The following is a 15,131-nucleotide window of genomic DNA, read 5'->3' on the forward strand; positions in this document are numbered from 1 at the left end:
AGAAGCCTTTTGGGTTTATTTCCCTTGGTTTTCTTCTGTGGATTCTCCAGGATTATTACAGTTTTAGGGAAGCACCATTTTAATTAAATTCCACAGGACATTAAGAAGATCATTCAGCTGACTCCAGAGGGGAAGAGGAGCAGCCCTTTGACATCTTATCCCTCATCCCTTCTGGAAGAAAATACTTTACAGCACAGGCCCTTTCCCCTTTTCTCTTAGATATGGATTGGTTTAGGCCTTTGAAGGGTAAGCATGCATGCTACCATCCTTCTTGGCATGTAGCTGTTCTTTGTCCATACAATACAATACAAAAACTTACTTGCATAGTCATTGTATCTGTGTGGAGCCACAGGTGAACAGACCAACCAGCAATTTACAGTTTTGTATTTGCCTTGGCGGAGCCTCTTGTGGCGCAGAGTGGTAAGCGGCAGAAATGCAGTCTGAAAGCTCTGCCCATGAGGCTGGGAGTTCGATCCCAGCAATCGGCTCAAGGTCGACTCAGCCTTCCATCCTTCCGAGGTCGGTAAAATGAGTACCCAGCTTGCTGGGGGGTAAACGGTAATGACTGGGGAAGGCACTGGCAAACCACCCCGTATTGAGTCTGCCATGAAAACGCTAGAGGGCGTCACCCCAAGGGTCAGACATGACCCAGTGCTTGCACAGGGGATAGCTTTACCTTTACCTTTATTTGCCTTGGCTGGCATCTACCTGAAAACAGATAAAAAGTTCTTTTTGATACTTCCCATGGATACTTCTTGTGTAATTTTCAAGTACATTTTGAAAATACTGGTAGTGCTTTGTGTAGTCCATGAAGTGAATCAACAATTGACTCAATTGCACAGCTCTTTCTACCAAGGATTATGTTGGGGAAGTCATCAAGCAGTGGATTTATGGTTTCTGCAAGACTCAGACGCATTTCTTACTTAGAAGGTTGTTCTGAAAGTTGGTTGCCTTTGTTCATGATGCAGAAAGTTTCAGATTATGTTCAAATATCATAAAGACAACGCTCTCCCTTAAACGCCGGACAAACTGGCCGTCTCAGACAGGGAAAGTACTCTTTAGGTCAGGGGTCTTTCTCTCCTTTTGACACAACCTAAATGCGAACTGGATCTACTTGAATAAATGCAAGTTTACCTTTTCCTGCAATATGTTCCTTGGGAGTTTTTATTTAACTGCACCCAGGATCACACTTCTCTTACAGGGCAAATTCTGCAATATTAACCAAATTTCCTAACAGTTTCCTGTAATACTACGACCCAATTTGGGTCCCAGAGTGACTTTACTTTGTACATTAACTAATATTAATCCCAAACAGTGTTATATAATAACGTCTGCTGGGCTCTTCACTTTCTGGAGGATCTGACTGTTCCATTTTGGTCTTAGAGAGACATTTGATCAACTGCTTTAAAAATGTTTCCCTTTGATGCTTCATCTTTCTCCCCAGAGGACTGAAGGAACAACCCAACCTAGGCTGTAAAATCAGACCGAAAACTGAAATGTGAAACCTAACAAGCAGAACTAATTCACATCTGTAAAGCATTGGTCATGCTGAGCTATTAGCACCAATAATGTGTGAGGAAATCCAAGTCCTTGTTCAGTCCTGGGGGGGGGGGGATCTCCCCTAGCCTTTCTAAGTTACTTCAAAAAACTTTGAGACCCTCCAGCAGTCTGGGGTCTTAAGGTGAACCTAGATAAGAATATCAGAACAGGAAAGACCCACACCAAAATAGCTAGCACTTTGTAATGCCATCCCTGTTTTACTCCCTCAAATCTGGCCTTTCCCAGCCCCTTGCACCTCCCGGGGAAGGTTGCCGGAATCAGAAAAATGTTGTGACACAGTTTACTAATTTAACAGAATTAACTTTTGCTTTATATTCCCACTGTCATGATGGAAGTTCATAGTCCGAGGAAGAGTGCTTGCACTCGAAAGCTCACGCCTGGAATAAATCTTTGTTGGTCTTAAAGGTGCCACTGGACTTTGTTGTGACAGACCAACACGGCTACCCACTTGAATCTATCCCTCGACTTTGGCTACCAACTGTTTGCTCCCTACTTTATTCAAAATCTGTGAATCCAGGGAATTGTCACAGAAAGACCAACGCGTTCCTTCCCTTCCCTTTCCCAAAATACCCTCTCGGCACACGGACACTGAGGCGCAAAGAGAGAAAGGGACCGACTCTGGCGCTGCGCGGGGCGGTGGCTGAGCGGGGCGGAGGCGTGTCTATGAGGGCGGGGCCGAACGCTGCCGGCCGAGTTCAGTGTCCAGCCCGGGCGGAGAGTCAGGCGGGAAACCGAGAGCAGCGGCGGGGCAAGGGACAAGCCGGGCGAGCGGCCGGCCGAAGGCAGGCGGGAAGCAGAGACCGGAGGAGAGAGGCGCTGAGGTCTGTGTCCGAGGAGAGCCGGGGGACGCGCCAAGGAGGGCAGCCGCAGGTACCCTGGGCTGCTAGAATTCGAGTTTGGCTCGGCGGGTGTATAGTGCTGCTTGAACTGAATAGGTCCCACATGCTTTCTTAGGCTACTTCCCGCACGCCCCTTCCCCTTTCAAGGCATGCCGCCTCCCCAAAAGCATGCCCTCCTTCCCAGCGGCTCTTCTCCGGGCCTTTCCTTCTCCTGTGCGCCCACCCCAACATGCCCTCTCCCTGTCCAGGCGAGGAGGTATATTCAGTGTGCAAAACCTCCGTTCGCTTGGATCCCTTGCCCGTTCGGATCGAGCGGTCTTCTTGTGCTGTCCCAGTAGGGTTGCAGACGACGAGGATGGACATTCCTGCAACTTTGGGGGTGGAGGGTGGGGGTCGAGGATGGGCTAGAGTGCCGTAGGGCAGGGGTAGTCAACCTGTGGTCCTCCAGATGTCCATGGACTACAATTCCCATGAGCCCCTGCCAGCGTTTGCTGGCAGGGGCTCATGGGAATTGTAGTCCAGGGACATCTGGAGGGCCACAGTTTGACTACCCCTGCCGTAGGGTTTACTCTCCATACCAGCCATTTTCCCCACAAGAACTGATCTTAGAGGCATTGAATTTCCAAGAGATTTCCAGGAGCCCCCTGGAGGTTGGCAAGCCTGCTTCTGAGGTCAGCAGCCACCTGGTTCAGAACAGAACCTGATAATGGCAGTTTGGAAAACAAAACAAAATCTTTACCTTAAGGAATGTTGGAGGGATGGGGAAGATGCTAGAATGAACAAGATGTGGAGCAAATGACAGAGGGTTTTTGTTTGTTTGTTTGTTTTTTAAATGAGCCTAAAGGGTTCCTTGGAGATTCTCAACAGAAACAGGAATTGCAGGGATGAAGAGTTGCCAGTAATCCAAGTGCTAACTATGCACAGATTTATGCCAGTGCACTAAAACGATTGTGTAGGATGCTCTTGTGTATATTTGTTACCTGTCAGGACACCTCAAATGTGTCATCTGCTGATAAAGGATTTTATGTAGCTTGAGTGGTTCAGGTGCAGAAACTTTATTGACTATTGATGCACATCAGTTACCAATAATGTTAAATCATATGTTTTCGGTTATGCAAAAGGACTCTTCTACCGGCTCACTTATTTTCTCTGAATTTAATTATATAGAAGGTTGCCAACTCCTGACCTGGACTGTTCAAATACTGCTGCCTCTTTAAAGGGTATATTCTTTGCATATGTATTGGATATTTCCCATAACCAGCACACCATTCCCAATAGGCAACTCATCACAAATGTCAAAATATCTGCATTGTTTTCTAGTCTGGCCCATTTGTATATTATCCATCTTACTCCCCACCCCAGTGTGTGTATATGTACCCTGAAAAACATACCTTTTTGTGTATTCTTCCTAGCCTCCAGAGATTTTTCTTTGCTGTATAGCAAGCCCCTTTGTACCAGCTACAGGAACTGATATACAATGCTGATGTACTACAATTGCCCTTATATTAATGTCTTTCTTAAGGCATTCCTAGGTCAATGTTAATATAATAAACCAGGGGTAGTCAAACTGCAGCCCTCCAGATGTCCATGGACTACAATTCCTATGATCCCCTGCTGGCAAGAGCTCATGGGAATTGTAGTCCATGAACATCTGGAGGGCCACAGTTTGACTACCCCCACCCAGTTCTAACAGAGATGGCTCACAGCCTTTCCTTTTCTTCACACCCCATTCCTGTAAGAACACTCTGACAACACCTTTAAGCCAAAGTATTTGGGTGAGTGCCAGAAGCTCATTGGTCTAAGTCAGGGGTAGTCAAACTGCAGTTTGACTACCCCTGGTCTAAGTGGACTGACCTTCAAGGCATTAATATTTCCTGGTTTTCTCTGTTACCAAACATCAGTTCTCGACAACCAAGTTCAAAGAAGCAGAATAGTGCTTTTATAGTTAAATGGAGGGATTTTGATGGGTGCAGTTATAATGCAGAGATGGAAGAAAATTTGGGCTGCAGAAATCTCCGCTTATATAAAAAAAGTGTAATGTTCTCCTTTTCATCCAGATATGCATCCGAACTAACCTCTTCATCTGTTATGTGTTCTTCCTATATACATCTTTCCCAGTACAATCTCTACGTGGCTCACAGTTCTGAGAATAACGCATTGCTTATACTCTGTACTTTGGAGACTACTGAGATGGCAGTTCGTGTTGTTTCTAGGGATAAGTTAGGATATAATATGCATTTTATGTGACACATGTATTTAGATGGGAGACAGCAGATGAGTAATGCTTTATCTTGACTATTTTATAAAACAATATGTTCTCCAAGAAGAGTGAAGTGACTGGGAAATTTTGTGAGAGTTCTCTGTATGTTACTCTGAATGGAGTGGTGAAGATGTGCTGATGAAGATGAAAAATTAAGATAGTTTTGGATGATTACTGCTGCCATTGAAAAAAGTGACTGGGAGGATGATGAGACGCTGCTGTAAAAGATTGTGATTGGGTGCCAATTTTAAAGACGTTCAATTGACAAAATGATTTGACTGGGTATTACCTTGGATTTAGCAGGTAACTCTTGCAAATATGAAAAACAAATAGGTTTATGGCCACTTTGTGAACCACATCATCTGAAGAAGAAGAAGAGTTGGTTCTTATATGCCGCTTTTCTCTTCCCGAAGGAGTCTCAAAGCAGCTTACAGTCACCTTCCTTTTCCTCTCCCCACAACAGACACCCTGTGAGGTGGGTGAGGCTGAGAGAGCCCTGATATCACTGCTCGGTCAGAACTGCTTTATCAGTGCCATAGGGAGCCCAAGGTCATGCAGCTGGCTGCATGTGGGGGAGCGCTGAATCGAACCCGGCAAGCCGGATTAGAAGTCTGCACTCCTAACCACTACACCAAACTGGCTCTCAGATTGTCACTATCTATGAATGAAGTTAAGTATGGAGTGAATTGTAAAAAAAAAAGGTCAACGGACCATGGAATGCAGGAAGCACAGGCTGAGATATAATATTGGGAAATTGAAATGTAATTTTTTTTAAAAGCATCGAGACCATTCACAATGGCAGTGATTGGGGATAATGTAAAGTGACAGCGCCTTATGTTATATCAATGTTATATTATTTCATGCAATAATTTGTTGCATAAGAGGGCAGGTTGCTAATAGCCATTGATGGACCTGTTTTCCATAACTGTTTCTAATCCCCCTTTCAAGCTGACCAAACCAGTGGAAATACACTGCGTCCCGAGATATGAATTCCATGTTAGAGATTTCGTGAGTTAATTTGAATATTATATGATTGAATATGACCATGGTTTGTTAGATGCATTCTTAAAGTGTCTATATGTTGATTTTTCTTTCCTGAGGAGCTAATTTTTAAAGATTTGTTCTTATCACCTGTAGGAAATAAACTACTGCAGTGGTGTTATTTTGTGAGTTGGATACATTGCAATGAGATGGGGCTGTAAGTTTTTGTATAGCATCAGCTTTTCATGCAGAACGTTCCAGGTTTACTCCCTAGCAACTCCAAGAGCCTGCTTGGTGTAGTGGCTAAGAGAGGCAGCTTCTAATCTGGCAAACCGGGTTTGATTCCCTGCTCCTCCACATGCAACCAGCTGGGTGACCTTGGGCTTGCCACAGCACTGATAAGGCTGTTCTGACCGAGCAGTGATATCAGGGCTCTCTCAGCCTCACGTACCTCACAGGGTGTCTGTTGTGGGGAGAGGAAAGGGAAGGTGACTGTAAGCTGCTTTGAGACTCCTGGTAGAGAAATGCAGCATATAAGAACCAACTCTTCTTCATTTAAAGAGGTTAGGTAGCAGGCGATGTGAAAGACTTCTGAGACCATCTGGAGAGACATTGCCACTCTGAGTAGACAATACTGACTCTGAATTTTGCCAGTCTAGACCCATTATGCATGGGGCTGGAAATCCGGGATGGTGCCAGCAGGGCAGCCCCAATTATGCACCCTGCTGCTGCCATCCCAGCCTTGGCCCAGCACAGCACTCCGGAAGGCCCACGACAAGGGAACATGGGAATGGCCAGCCGCGTGCATAAGTGGAAGAGCCGGGCCTTTTGGCCTGGCCCTTCCCTTAAACTACGGTGTCCGTGGAGGGGCAGAGGCGCGGAGCTGACCAGGGAGTCCCCCCACCCCCACCTATGTGGGAGAGCTGCATGCTGCTCCCTGCCATTGTGCGGTGGGGGCCCCATTTTCCCCACTCCCCAACTCGCTGTTGCTGCCTCCAAGCAGCGTGTTGGGCTTTCTAGCCCTGGCGTTGTGCACGTGCACTCACCCTTGCTACACTGGGGCAGCCCGCGTACTCTGGGGGATTCCTCCCCCGGCGTGGCTGCTGCTGTGCATAAAGAGTCCTAGTGATCTGATTCAGGAAAAGGCAGCTTCAGTGTTTATATGTCCATCTGCTAACAAGTTTCTTATTCATCATTTCAGGGTTCATTCTTCAATCAAAAGTCTGGTTGATTCAAGCTGTCCACTTGTCCTCTGTCTGCAATTATCTCAGATTATGGTCCAGTAACATCTCTTACACTGTCTTGAAGAAACTAGGTATATTCAGTTGCTAATCTTTTTTCCAAGCCTTTTTATCTCATCTCATGTACTTATTTAATAAGAATATTTGTACCCTACATGCCCTCAGTACGTAGATACTCAAAGTGTATTGCCAGATATAGACCCTGTGTGGACTGGCCTCATTGCTAGGTATGGTCTTACATTTGTATTTCATCCTACCTGAACAGAGATGCTGTGTGACAGATTCAGAGTACCTTTATTGGCTGTGTGACAGAGCAATAGCCTGTCACCTTGTGGAAGTAGCATCCCTAGTTGCATAAGGAACCACCTGTGCAACTCTACTTCTGTGTGAAGACCCTTCTTTTATCCAGCATCTGAAGCTACTCATACTGATTAGGGTTATGCGCTTTGGCTGTCAAAGCAGCCGTTCGCTCCCGAAACACCCAGCGCCGTGGTGGGGAGGGGGAGGCGGCCCTGGTGGCAGTGTGTGACCCGGCTCCTGTGTTTGTGTGCATGCGTTTCCCACTGGGTGTCCTGACCTGGATGGTCCAGGCTGGCCCAATCTCATCATATCTTGGAAAGCTAAACAGGGTTGAGCCTGGTTAGTACTTTGGGAGGGGGGACCACAAAGAAAGGCCAAGGTTGTTACTCAGGCATATAAAAGGAAGCTACTTCTGTTTGTCTCTTGCTTTGAAAACTATATGGGGGTCACTTTCTACCACCATACCAGTGGGTATTGCCTTGTGGCTGCATGTTGTCCTCTTCTGTTGGGGATACTCTAGTGATTTATTGATTGAGTGTGGTTATTTTGAGTATGAATGGTGGGGATGTGGGGGGGGGGTGGCTCCTGTCCTGTTAGTTTTCACCAGAGTTATGTTCTTAAAGTATAAATGGTTTATAAGTCTTGAGGAGAACTCCCACATTCAGAGGCACTAATCCTCTGAATCCCGGAACTAGGAGGCAACATCAGGAAAGGCCTCACCCTCTAGGCCAGGGGTAGTCAAACTGCGGCCCTCCAGATGTCCATGGACTACAATTCCCAGGAGCCCCTGCCAGCAAATGCTGGCAGGGGCTCCTGGGAATTGTAGTCCATGGACATCTGGAGGGCTGCAATTTGACTACCCCTGCTCTAGGCCCTGTTGTTGGCCATCCGGAAGAACTGGTTGGCCACCGTACAAGACAGGATCCTGGACTAGATGGACTATTGGTCCTAGCCATCGGGGCTCTTGTTATGTCTTAAAGTATAAATCTTGTTTCATAATTTGTATTTTACTGAGAAGTCTCATCTTAACCTTATGTATTTGATTATTTATTCTTTGGAGAAAAGATAAGTTCATATGAAGAATGTTCTGAATAGACGCTCACAAAGGATTAAAGACAATAAACTGAAAATAAAATAGACTTATAACCCTTCTTTAGTTAAGTGTATGTGGCTCTTATATTTATGATCTGCAGCTTTTGAATGTCTGAAAGGAGCCTCACATCATATCATAGGAAGACTTCACTCTGCAGGGCTCAATTTGGCTTGGGGGCCATAGGGTGCAGTGGGGAAAGGGCTCTTCCCCTGTGCCATTTTGTGTGGCTCACACAATGATGTAGAGGCGAGTTATTCTCTCTCCCCCCCCCCCCACACACACACTTTTGCATCTACACATGCAGCTCCAAAAGAAGGGAATCTGGACTCGGCTTGTTTGACATCTTGTGTAGTTTGGCCCTTAGTATTGAGCCAAATCAATCCCACTTTTTGTCCTTCTGTGCTTTCTGGACAGGCTACTCCGAGGCTGGTCCTCATGCCAGTATTGGCCCATACATCTCCCCCCCCCCCCCCCGTTCACTTGGTTTTCCCTGTGGATCCTTTCCCATCATCACGTTAGACTGAGATTTGATGCTGCTTTCTTATTAACTTGTAGGGCTGTGAACATATAAGGCTTATGTGAGCTGTACACAGGCAAGTGGCTTGGAGGAGAGAAGAGAGAAATTTCTTTCCCCCCGTTTTTTCCTCCACCAGGAAATCCCATGAGGGAAACACAAACAGTTGATGGACAAAGAATATAATAGGCAGAAGTTTGTAAAGTTTGTAGTGTCACCCCTGTCATGTTTGTATTTTGTGTGCATTTGAATAAGCCATTTTCAACATAAAGTGTATTGTTAATGAGAAGTGAATACGAAGATTTTGTCACATATGGAGAGTCCAATGTTCTGTCACGAGGCTACTCAGGGGACTAGCACATTGCCTATGTGTATGTGTGTAACCTGAGAGTAATAGTATGGCAAGAATCCAGTTTTCATAAAGTTAGAGCATGCCAGACGTCTACAGAATGGCTTTACTTTATGCAGAGAGCAGTCAGTGAGACTGGGAGTTGTGCATGAATTTCTCTGTCATGTTATGCCTTTTATCATGGGCAATACCAATCTGTGAACAAATAATTCCCTGTGAAAAGGGAATTGTACTCACCAGGCTAGATACAATAAACAAGAGGGGCTCAAGCACAACTTTTCCCCTCTGTATGAGTGTGTACATTTGAACTCCAAACTAGCTTTTGATTTGTGCATTGTTTGGAACTTTCTCATGTTTTCTCACACCGATTTTTCAAATATTGAGGGTAATATCCACTCTAGGATATTGCAGGGGAAAGGTCACTCGGGATCAGTCATGTTTATTGCAGAGGGAAAATTTAAATCGGACAAAATCAAAATGGAAATTGCATTCAGTGGAGATGGCAGGGGCTGAATCGACCTGAGACTGGAATAAAAGCTCCATGCAGACAGCCTGTATTAGAGCTGGAGGGGAGGAGCATAAGTATCAGCCATAAGCTGAATACAGTATGTAGCCTTGCTGTCATATCCCCAGCCCCCAGTTTTGAAATCTGCCTCCCTTGAAGATAGAGATGAGTGGGGAAGATGTGTAGCTGTTTCTAATACTTGTGGGTAAAAGCACATGTGTTTTAAAGCTCAGGAAGATTAAAATCAACCTTCCTGCAGAGCTATCAAACAATGCGGAAACATGATGAAAGTGAATTTAAAACTGCTGTCTATTTTTTTCAGGCTTTCTCAACCAGGGTTTTGTGAAACCCTGGGGTTTCTTAAAAGCCCTGGCAGTGTTTCCCAAATGGGTAGGGGTTAATTAATTTTTTATACACAGCTATGCTTCCCAACCATATTCGACACAATCGTGCCACTTCTGGGGTTTCTCAAAGCCTCAAGAATGTTTCAAGGCTTTCTCAATGGTAAAGAAGTTGAGAAAGGCTGATCTATGTGCACCAGTGGGAGGTGTACAGTGCTGTAGGTGGCATGTATGAACTATCTCTGTCTGTTCACGTTATTTTCATTTTCCCAAGTGTTTTCTGCCCTGCACTGGGGCTGGATGGGCAAAAGTTCAAATGAATGAAGATTAAGAATCAAAATTAAGAATTATGCTTAGCCTTACAGCCCTTGAAGTACTGATATAGCACTAGCCAGAGTGTCAGAGATTAAAATTAGCCTTCTCTGTGTTGCCAATGAAAGACAGCGGAATGTCAGATGATGCCAAACATGTAAACAAGCTCAGCCACGCCTAAAATATCTCCCACGCTAGATACAAGTGGAGAAAGTCATTCTGGAAGACAGAGAAAGAGTCCGTTCAGCAATTTGCATGGTTTTTATCATCTAAGGTAAGTGTTTTAGATAAGAGTGGGTAAAATATTATTAATTGGAACATGGGTAATGTTGAACAGGCTTTTTGGAACTAACTCCTGATGCTGCTTTCAGTTCTGTCCTTTTGCCTGCTACGGGGCATTTGTTATATTCATATGCAGAATCTAGATACTTTTATAAGTATTATCTACTTATGGTTAACAGTTTAGCTAATAACATTGTAACTGTTCCATTGCATTATACAGTGCTGGATAGTATTGAAAATCAGTAATATTAATATTTTAAAAATATTCTGTACTTTAGTCCCTTTGGGGTAGTCTGATTTACATAACATAAACTGTTTTCTTGATTGCCCCCATGGCTATGATTGTATAGAATTTTAAGAAAAATAATATAATTTAACTAATAATGGATTTTCACATACAGTTGTCATATAGGACATATATGTATAGGAATCCTCCTATCTTTTCAAGTATTGCTTCCATGAATCCAAATGTAGATGATATATGTATTTTATTATATTTCTATTAGCCACATTTGAATTTCACTATATGCCAAATTAGACAAAATGGCATCCCTAGAAATGGCCCGCCATTTTGAAACAGTGCTTTTTCAACTGAGAACTTTAAAAAAACTGCTGTGGATCCAGTTGTACCCATGATCACCATGGCACATGGAGGAGAAGCGGCTCCTGCCTCTGCCTCATGCTGCTTTCCAACCCAAAACAGCGCCATGAGGTCATCATTTTCAATCAGCTGCAACTCACTGCTGACCATGTGTGACTTGCTGGCAGTGGCCCTTTGACAGGCAGAGGTTGAAGCAGCCGGACTGAGGAGGCCATGCTCCCGCTCACTACTACTTGCAGAAAGCTAGGGAAGAAACACAGCTCAGACACCCCCCATCAATTTCTTTCTTTATTATATTTAAAATTTGCATATTGCCCCCCTCGGATTCACTGTCTCGGGGAGGTTAACAGCAGATTCAAAATCCATATTACATTATGTTAAGTAATAAAAACAATAAAATAACACAGTAGAACAATGTAAAATTTTAAAGATTGTATATACAACGTGAATTCTCAGCACCGATGCTGGAAAAATTTCTTGCCTCTCTTAAGTTAGAAAGATAACTCAAACAGTTCCATAGGGCCTGCAAAACAGAGTGTTTTTCACCAGGCTGTTGGATAAGACCAGCAATGAGGATGCCCATAATAAATCTAATTGCCAGGAAACTGTAACACCGACACTCAACATGTCCCACTCATCGGATAGGCCGTTTTTTGTTATCTGTTATATGCTATATATATGAATCATCTATGACTGTTATAAGTGAGATATAAATTAACAAAAGCATTGCATTCTTGCAAGGTTCACTTAGCTAAAACTAGTTTCAAATTCTGTTATATTTGCTGGCCACTGGTGTCTGTGCCCTTAGTTTCTTGGGCCAAGCAGAACTCTGGATATGCTGCTCAGATGAGACGGAGAAATGCTTCTAGTAATTGAAGAGCAACTGCAGGGCAATTTCTTTTGTTTTTCAAGCCACAGTAACAGCTGTAGCAGGCAGGCTGTAGTCCCCATTGGGGGAAATTAATTCTTGTTTTCAAACTACAAAAGGCAGATAATTGCAAGGAAGAGAAATTTGGTTTGCGGGATTTTCTCTTAGCAAATGATCTTAATATTGACATCCTCTGAGACGAAAATCATGCAAAGCTTTAATTTATAATAATTACATATATGGCATATGCTAGAAATGAAATTAGGAAAGTTGCCCAATATTTCTCCAATCCATCTCATGTTATTTGCTTAAATCAGTAGGTTATGGCAATGAAATTTTCCCCACATGGATATGTTCTGCATGGCATGATCAGCTAATTGGTCCATCTACAATACATCGACCACTCCCAGATCATCTTGAATTTCTAGGAGGATTTAATAGTCATAATACATAATCGTTGCTGTTTTTAACTTGTTTTTACTTTTTTATTTAAATTAATTTTAAATCTAATTTAATACTATTGTATATTTTATATCTGTGTACACCGCCCTGAGCCAGCTTGCTGAGAGAGCAGTCTAAAAATCTAATCAACATAAACGACAACATAATTGTAACCATTACATGGGCCAAATAGTACCATGATAGAGACTTCAGATCTGCTGTTAAAGTGAATTTAAATGGGTATTTTATGAAAGGCACTTTGACTGCTGAAAACTTATATTCTGGAGAACTTGCTGGTCCTTAAGATGCTACTGGACTCAAATGCTGTTCTTCTATTGCAGACTAGTGAGGCTACCCACTTTAATTTAGGTGATCACCTTTATAAACAGCAACAAGAATTGCACAGTCTGATTTTTCCCATATGCCACAACAAAATCTATTGCCTTGGGGGTTACATATTTTTTCCAAAATGGATAATAACAGACCTTCTCAAAATTTCATCAGCTTAGTGCAGTGGTGGTCAGATAATGGCTCTCCAGATGTCCATGGACTACAATTACCATAAGCCTGTGTGCTCATGGTAATTGTAGCCCATGGACATCTGGAGAGCCGCAGTTTGGCCACCCCTGGCCGAGGGGTTCAGCTGAGTATGCCTGAATTATATCCTTTCTGGAATCCCTGAATCAAGGGATGTGTAGGATGCAATTTTTCAGTTTCCCTTCATCACAGACAAGGAGCCATTGATTCAATGAAAGTTCTTTACATCTGATTTCAAAATATGTTGATAGCATTGCTTGGAACTATAACGGAGTGCAAACTTTCCTTAGGAAACAGAACTCTCTAGTAGGTTGGATGCTTTAGAACAGTGGTTCTCAACCTTCCTAATGCTGCGACCCTTTAAAACAGTTCCTCGTGTTGTGGTGACCCCCAAACTTAAAATTATGCAACTGTTCTTTCACAGAAATTAAACTGAAACTGACCAATGGCATGAAGATCCATTGTTCATGATTGTATATAAACTGATTTCCCCCCCCCCCCGGGTTTCTCAGTTCAGTTCTGCCTCTTGTCCCACCATGCCAATTCTGCTCTTTTTCACTGCTCCAGACAGACACTTTATCTTGATCTACCCCACAAGGCTGTTGTGTGGATGGCGCCCCCTGGCCAAGCTGCTTTCTCTGCCGCAACCCCTGTGAAAGGGTCATTCGACCCCCAAAAGGATCCCGACCCCCAGGTTGAGAACCACTGCTTTAGAAATAAAATGGGAGCGTGAGGGATGTTTTTTTCAGTGATGCTGAAAACCTTTATCTGCCGACTACAAATCGGTGGGCTGCACTGAGGAGAGGAAAGGGGGCAATGTGCCCCTTCCTGTTACATTCAGAAATTTGTAATGTGTGACATAGGAAAGAGCATATAGACAATGAAAAGGTGAGTTCTTTCAATGAACAAATATAAAAATATCTTTCCTTTTCCAAACAGGATTAGTTCCTTATTTGTTTACAAGCATCTGAACATTTGCTTTCAAAGCCTATGTTCTTGTACTCTGTGGCTGATTGCACAGCAGAACAGATTTTAAATAGTAAAGGGAAGGTCTACTGTTATTAATTTAAACTGTTTAACAGCTGCTGCTACTATTATTAACCAGCTATGTTGCCCGACCATTTTCTTTGCTGGCCGTTAAAGAAACATATTGTCAAGTCTCCCACTCCTCAGTAGCTAGAAATCTAACTTTAATCATGTGTTGTTCAATTTTCAACTTCAAAAATAAGCCAGATTGCTTGATAATTGCCAAATAATGTTGTAAACTTTCATTTATGAAGCAGCACAGTGCCTTATGTCTTTCAGAGTTCATCTGGACCAGTTATAGTTTCCAGAGCAGGGACAAGGGAAGGCCCCCTATAGATCAAATCTAGAGGTGACCATCACATGGATCACAGTGGCTAGGTGCCCCGGGGCCAGATAGGGCACTAGTAGCTTACCTTGGCAGAGATGGAAGAATGCCAGCTGCACTATTATAACGAGCTACCATTGATAGGGAGGCATCAAAGATTATACTCAAATTCCTGGGCATCTGTGCAGTTGAGATCTGCACTCCATCCTGTTTTGGTAAGCACACTTGCTGATCTGGTCCTTTCCTATCCAGCCACAGGACCTCCATCTTCAAAGGGTTTGGCTTCAGGTGACTTGCTCTGATCCAGTCCTCCATCACCTCCAAACACCTTGCCAGTGAGCTCAGAGGGGCAGCTGGTTTGTCATGCATCAGGAGATAGAGCCTGCTGTAGAAAATAAAAGGGCTATTATTTCCCAGAGTGATCCTCCTACCTTCTCACTGCCCATTTTAAGAAGCCACAAGGGGCATGGATCTAGTGGACATGGTAGGCCCCACTGAGGTTAGCAATTTGTGAACTCTTTAAAAAAGCACAGATGGTGCATTTAACTTTTCTGAGCTATCTTCAGATCCCACTCCTTTCTTGGGGACTTTATCAATTGTTGTCCCAACAATCACTGAAACTATTCTAGGCATCTGTTTTTACAGCCTTCTGCTGAGATCTAAGTCCTCCTGCAAGCTAAAGCAAACTTCAGCCACAGCTATGGAGGGAGAAGAAAACAGGCTGCTTAAATGGTTTGTAAAGGAAATAAACAGAAG

The 15,131-nt window shown here is 43.7% G+C and overlaps 1 protein-coding gene across 4 annotated transcripts in view; it reads left to right on the forward strand.

Moving 5' to 3' along the window:
- The first annotated feature begins 2,282 nt into the window (after window positions 1-2,282).
- The window catches only part of SGCG (sarcoglycan gamma), a 28,910-nt gene continuing 16,061 nt past the window's right edge, over window positions 2,283-15,131 (forward strand). Inside the window, exons 1-3 of one of the 4 annotated variants that reach the window (XM_077341700.1) lie at window positions 2,284-2,430; window positions 6,842-6,955; window positions 10,494-10,569. The gene's annotated coding sequence lies outside the window, so the exon portion shown is untranslated. Of the gene's footprint in view, window positions 2,431-6,841; window positions 6,956-10,423; window positions 10,570-15,131 lie in introns of those variants that run through there. The other 3 variants (XM_077341701.1, XM_077341702.1, XM_077341698.1) reach the window with 3 other exon arrangements.

This window comes from Paroedura picta, chromosome 6, assembly GCF_049243985.1.
Source record: "Paroedura picta isolate Pp20150507F chromosome 6, Ppicta_v3.0, whole genome shotgun sequence".
NCBI classification, from domain to species: Eukaryota; Metazoa; Chordata; class Lepidosauria; order Squamata; family Gekkonidae; genus Paroedura; species Paroedura picta.